The sequence below is a fragment of the Megalobrama amblycephala genome, linkage group LG18 (assembly GCF_018812025.1).
Source record: "Megalobrama amblycephala isolate DHTTF-2021 linkage group LG18, ASM1881202v1, whole genome shotgun sequence".
NCBI classification, from domain to species: Eukaryota; Metazoa; Chordata; class Actinopteri; order Cypriniformes; family Xenocyprididae; genus Megalobrama; species Megalobrama amblycephala.
The window spans coordinates 5,784,744-5,790,743 of record NC_063061.1 but is presented as its reverse complement, the minus strand read 5'-3'; positions in this window follow the sequence as shown (position 1 = coordinate 5,790,743).

The window sequence follows — 6,000 nt, the reverse complement described above, 5'->3', positions numbered from 1 at the left end:
GATAAATGTGTTTAACAGATAAGAAAACTGAATTTCCTGTGTTGTGTATTATTAATCAAGCAGATATCAGTGTGGGGCTAATTGAAAACACACCAAGTCCATTTGATAATATGACAAATTCCAGAGTTTTGTTAGTTGTGTTTGGACAAATGGTACATAAATGTTTGGGAATTGTGTAAACCCAATAAAAAAAAAGCTGTGATTGATTTTTCCTGATATATTAAAGTTTTGGTTGGATGTATTAACTATTATGAAAACATTTGAGAACTTTGTGTATAGTATTTTGAGAAAATTATTCACATGATTTGCAATTTGTTTGAAATGAATGAAAACGTACAAACTGTTTAGGACATTTTACAGTGTTCAGATCACTGTGTTAATGAGAACAGTGATTGAAAAAATGTGTCAAATCGATTGAGAAAAACTGCAATATGTAACTTTCAAAGACACAAAATGTGCATTTTTGTACATTTGGATAGGTGCTGAAACATACAATATGGACGTATTGGCAGCATTTAAACGTAGCATTATTAGGTTTTTACAGTGAAAAAAAATATTATTATTATTATTATTATTATTATTATTAATATTATTATTAATTTCCATTTTTCCATCATTATATAGATAAATGTAAGATCCCTAAATCCCACACTGAACATAAACATACCTATTTTATATAGAATATTAAAAGAATAAAACATAAATGACAATTTTAGTAACAATATAGCATTAAAAAGATATTTAAACCAACCCCTAAACCAACCCATTCTTAAAGCTAAATACTGTTAGGCTATAAATAAAAGAATAAGAGACAAATAATAATTTATTTATTGTGAAAATGTCAAAAGTGGTACCAAAAGTAGTTCAAATGATGATGAGTTGCAGTCCTCTCTGGCGGTAATAGTTTATGAGTTACAGAGCAGAATTTAAGTTATTAATCCATGAAAATATGAATGCGGCTTCTCTCCATGAAGGCGCACACTCATTTCAAATGTCAATTCATTGAAACACAGCATGTCGCAATCTGTGACGAAGCAGGTGAGAAGCAATGAGCGTTCGATATCAGCGCCGTAAACCATGTCGTAACGCTACTCGAGGGCGCAACTTTCAAATTTGAATCATAACGAGTGCGGACTTTGACTGTGACGGTCGCTGCTGAGAATGAAGATGAAGATCACTGGATAAAGGGCTGATTTTGGATCTGTTCCTTGTAAACATATGGATTCTAAAGATTTGGAGTACAGCGAACAAATAAAATTGATGTAATTTGTGAATTTATGTTGTGCTTTGGTGTATCGTCAGTCACTGCATAGGAGAAAATCGCACAGCAAACAAACTAAATATTTCATAATGGCTAAGCAATTACAGAAATTGTATTCATTTGAAGGTTTTAACAACCTGGTCTCATAGTAGAGACGTACCCGTGGGCACGTTTTCGCGAGACACAAAATTAGGTACGGGCGCGCACGTCTCGCTGCAGTTTCCGACAAAAACGACCGCTAAAGGCCGGTAAAACGTCAATAGGCGCTTTTGCTCGTTTCCACACACGGTTTCGATGACGGATGACGGATTATGGATTAATAAAGACTCGTTTTCGCGTCTCCTCGCGCAATATGAAGTTACGTCTTCAAAACGCTTCTTACCAGAGTGCCCGATTTGTAAACGAACGTACTTTGGACTTTGCGTCGTTTAACCGGCTCTGTAAGTTTCGCTTTTTTGGCCGAGATCTAAACTGTAAAACGGTACGATCGCGGACGCTTCTTACGTGACGTTTGCTTTTGTTAACCTTATCGGGTAGGTTTAGGCGTAGCGTAGGTGGACTTTATATCATGAGACCAGGTTGGGTTTTAAAGTGTAGTCTTGTTTAATATTATGTAATCCTCCAAAACGAGTTTGCAGCACAAGTCAAGAACAGAAATGTTATTTCATATTAAGTAGATGAGTAAACTGTCAACTTTCAATAAATTCGACTAAAAGTATTGATGTGACAAATGAATACAACAGAATCAAAACAATGCCACAATATTAATATTAATACAATTCATACACATTCACACTTGGATACATAAATAATTCATGCTTTATTGCTGTCATTACGTATGTATTTTATGTTTTAGTGCTATAAATACGTCAATATTGTACGTTTTTGTGTGTATGAAAACGTAAATAAATGTATGTGTGGTAGAACCACACATATTCTCATGAGATCACATTGATTTATTGGCACCTCATGCAGACCATACCGGGACCACAAAAGGTCAATTGTAGGGTATTTGGCAGACAGGGTGCACAAAATGAAATGAGATTGTCTGCACTGCACTGCACAAAACATTTGGCAGTGTTTTGGCATTTGTTGATGGAGGATATTTCCTTAATATTAGCTGCTTGACAGCTGAAGCTACCCATCCTCATGCAATATTTTGCAATGAGTGCACAGCGAGGGCAAAGGCTGACAGCCTGATCAGTGCAGTTTTTGACCGGTTTGCTGAGGATAAGGAGTGGGAACGTTCCATCATCATAAAAAACAACTTGAACAACTCAGGTGGATGAATATCCTTGAGAAAGATCAAGAGTTCATTCTTGAGTTATTCATGAAATCGGTCATTGAAGTGAACAAGGATCCAGATATGACCCTCATGCTGACCTTGAGCAAATTTGGTCAGAAGGATGAGGAGGTAATTGACATGAAGACACTGGTTAACCCAGTAGATCACTCCACTGAAACTGCTTCAGCTAGATTGGTTTACAGTTGTTTCATAACATTTCCAGCAACAATTCTTAAGCTTCCCTCTAAGCTACCATCAAAGCTAATAAAACAGACACTCAGGAATGTCTTGGATGTGTAACAGGAAACCCTTGGTGCACCAAAGTTGTTGGTGTTGTTTTTTAATCTAGGTAAGAGAGGACCAAAAAGATGATACTTGAACAGAAGGCTATAAACACTACATAGAGCAACAGCAGCATCTTCTGGTAGGATGTGCCTACTAGATACAAAACAGCACTGTGAACAATAATGAAAAACAAAAAAGAAATACATAGACTACACCTAAAGGGACTAAATTAAAATATAGAAGCACTCAATCATTAATCAAAATTCAACAGATCTTTAGCTACATCTTCATAATTACTCTCCCAGAAGAAAGAACACTTTCTTCTAGACAGAAATGAGGTTACATGAACATCAAATGTTGTCTCCTGATTCTGACATTTGTCTCCTGAGAAATTTGTCTCCTCCTAAGTTTTAGAAGAGATCTCAACAACATCACACACTGTGCTCAGATTTTTCTCATTCACTAGACTCTAGTGCTCTCATATTTGTCTCCTTCTAAAGCTGCTTTTCCACCGTCAGACCAAACCAAACTTGCGACGCAGCTGGTATAGATATGGTTCCATTTTCCACTGTAGGGCTGATAACATAGTTCTTTGGAATGTAATACAAATGCGTCAGTCATTGTCTTGGTAACGCATGAGTTTACAGACGTATGAGTGACCGCATTATGGAGGATGGTCAGATAGGCCTATTTCTTTTAATGTTATTTTTAACTTGTGTTTACTTCGCTCAAATACCACGCTTGGCCAGCTACAGAGAAACTGGTAGCAGTGGCTAATATTAACTTACACAGTGACTCAAATTCGTAAAAGTTGTTCAGGAAACCTAAGCCCTATGTTAAACCTTATACTTATTGCTTCAGCAGGCTGTGATGCACACCGGACGAGAAAAATTAATGCCGCACACTAGACGCGTTGAGCTCTCAAGGTCAAGGTGGCAGTCCAAAATAATGAATCTAATCACCATACAGGCAAAACTTTTACAATAAAGGTACATGAATAATCATGTACCTGATACCTGAATTAATACTTCAACATGAACTCATGATTAGTGAAGACATGAACTAATCATGTACCAATGACGAGCTATCCTTTACTATGACTGCAGTCTGGAGTATAAATTGCAGATTCTTCATAAACATTACTGAATGGCACAGGATTATTTTCACGGATACCCCTTATCAAATGTAAAAAGTACTAAATCCATTAATAAATCCATTAATGATCTTAAAAGGCTTTAATCTGTTTTGTGTTATTCTCTTTCCCATCAAACTCAACCTACTTTGACTTATACACAGCTAAATAAAAAATAACAATTTAAAACCTACAAAGAACATTTGTGGAACAGTTCCTGAGGAATCGGTGCCAGCATTACCATAGGAACACAACTAACGTGCCAAACTAGTACCTAGAGTGCATCACTAATGAGTGTCCCACTAGAAACAAACCCCACATACTGTAGTCCCGGGAAAAAAATAGCTATGACTAAATATATATGAACAATAAAAATCAGAAAACGGTTGAGATCAAATTAAATTTATTAGAGTGAGCCTATTTTCCATGTTTGATTAGATGTATCTGTGTAATTAATGGCTAAATAATCATGTGCCATTCAAATTATTTGTCACAAAGCTGCAAATGGCAGATTATGATATTATAGTTTAAATTATGACAGTATTAAATCATGTTTAATTCATAGAGTACTTTTTATTTATTCTTATGGACCCTGATTGATTTCATGTACCCCTAAATGTTAATTAATGCATTAACCATCAAACATGTACTAACATGTAGTTAAGGCTGCCGTTATTGCATGAATCCATATGACTCCAGTCGTAGTTAAGGATAGCTCTTCATTGGCTCATATCTTCACTAATCATGAGTTCATGTTGAAGTAAGTATTATTTCAGGTATTAATACATGATGATTCATGCTTTATTGTAAAGTGTTACCAAAAAGTTCACTTAAGTGCTTAGGTTTGCTTTAAAAACAGTGCAAACAAAAATGTGAAAGGGCAATCTATATGAGCAATACCACACGAGCAGCTGTGCAATATCACTCTATATCAGCATGACTGTGAGTCAGCCTTAGGCAATCACAGCTGTGCTGATATTGAGCCATATTGCACGGGTACTCGTGTGATATTGCATTTAGACAACAGTTCGACAAAACAAGTGAATAAATAAATAAGAAACAACAACGGAGTGTCTTTAAGCCCTCTTTTGTGCAGAACTACCTTCTGCCACGGAATCAAATCTCAAGTTGACAGTTTAACAGTTAAGCCCAACCCTCCGTTACAAATTCTAAAATGTCACTTTAGAACTAGCAACGAAGGAACACTTTAACTAGTTAATATGTAAAAATTATAATAAGTATTCCTTTACAGGAAAATAATAAGCATGTATCAGAATTTGGGGTTAAAATATAACAGCCAATTGTTTAGCAACAAACATCCAGTAATAAACTGAAAAGCACTTGGCTCGTTAAATATTTGCATGCATTGTACAATCACAACTTGTTTTTCCTTTCCCATTATGGGGGAAAAATCCAAATGTCAAACAGCGAGACAAGCCTATTATTCCTGTAAATGTACAATGTAAAATCAAGAAACCTGAATTCCTAGTATCTGCTGTGGATTTCCACATTAAAATGCCCTACGTCGTAACTACAAGGTTAAAGGTCAATGGTGATTTAAACATCACCATTTGTCAAGCAGCAGTCAACAACTGCACAAGTGATGGTCCAAACCAAGTACAAAGCTCTTAATGTGTTGGTAAGCGTTCATTGTACAACTGTGGCCAAAAGTATTGGCAGTCAATTTTGGGTTTCACAGAATTCACATTTCTATGGTATAGTGGAAAACAATGATATGAATTTCACAAGTTTTAAAGGCTTTTATTGGCAAATACATTCAAAATATGTTAAGAGTTCATATTTACAGTGTTGACCCTTCTTCATAACCTCTGCATTTCACTCTGGTATGCTGAATATCAGCTTCTGAGCCAAATCCTGACTTAATCTTGCCTTATTGCTCGGAGTTGACTACAATTTGTGGGCTTCTGCTTGTCCACTTGCCTTTTGAGGATTGACCACAGGTTCTCTATGTGATTAATATCTGGGGATTTGCCTGGCCACAGATTCAGAATTTCAGTGTAATGATCTCTGAGCCAA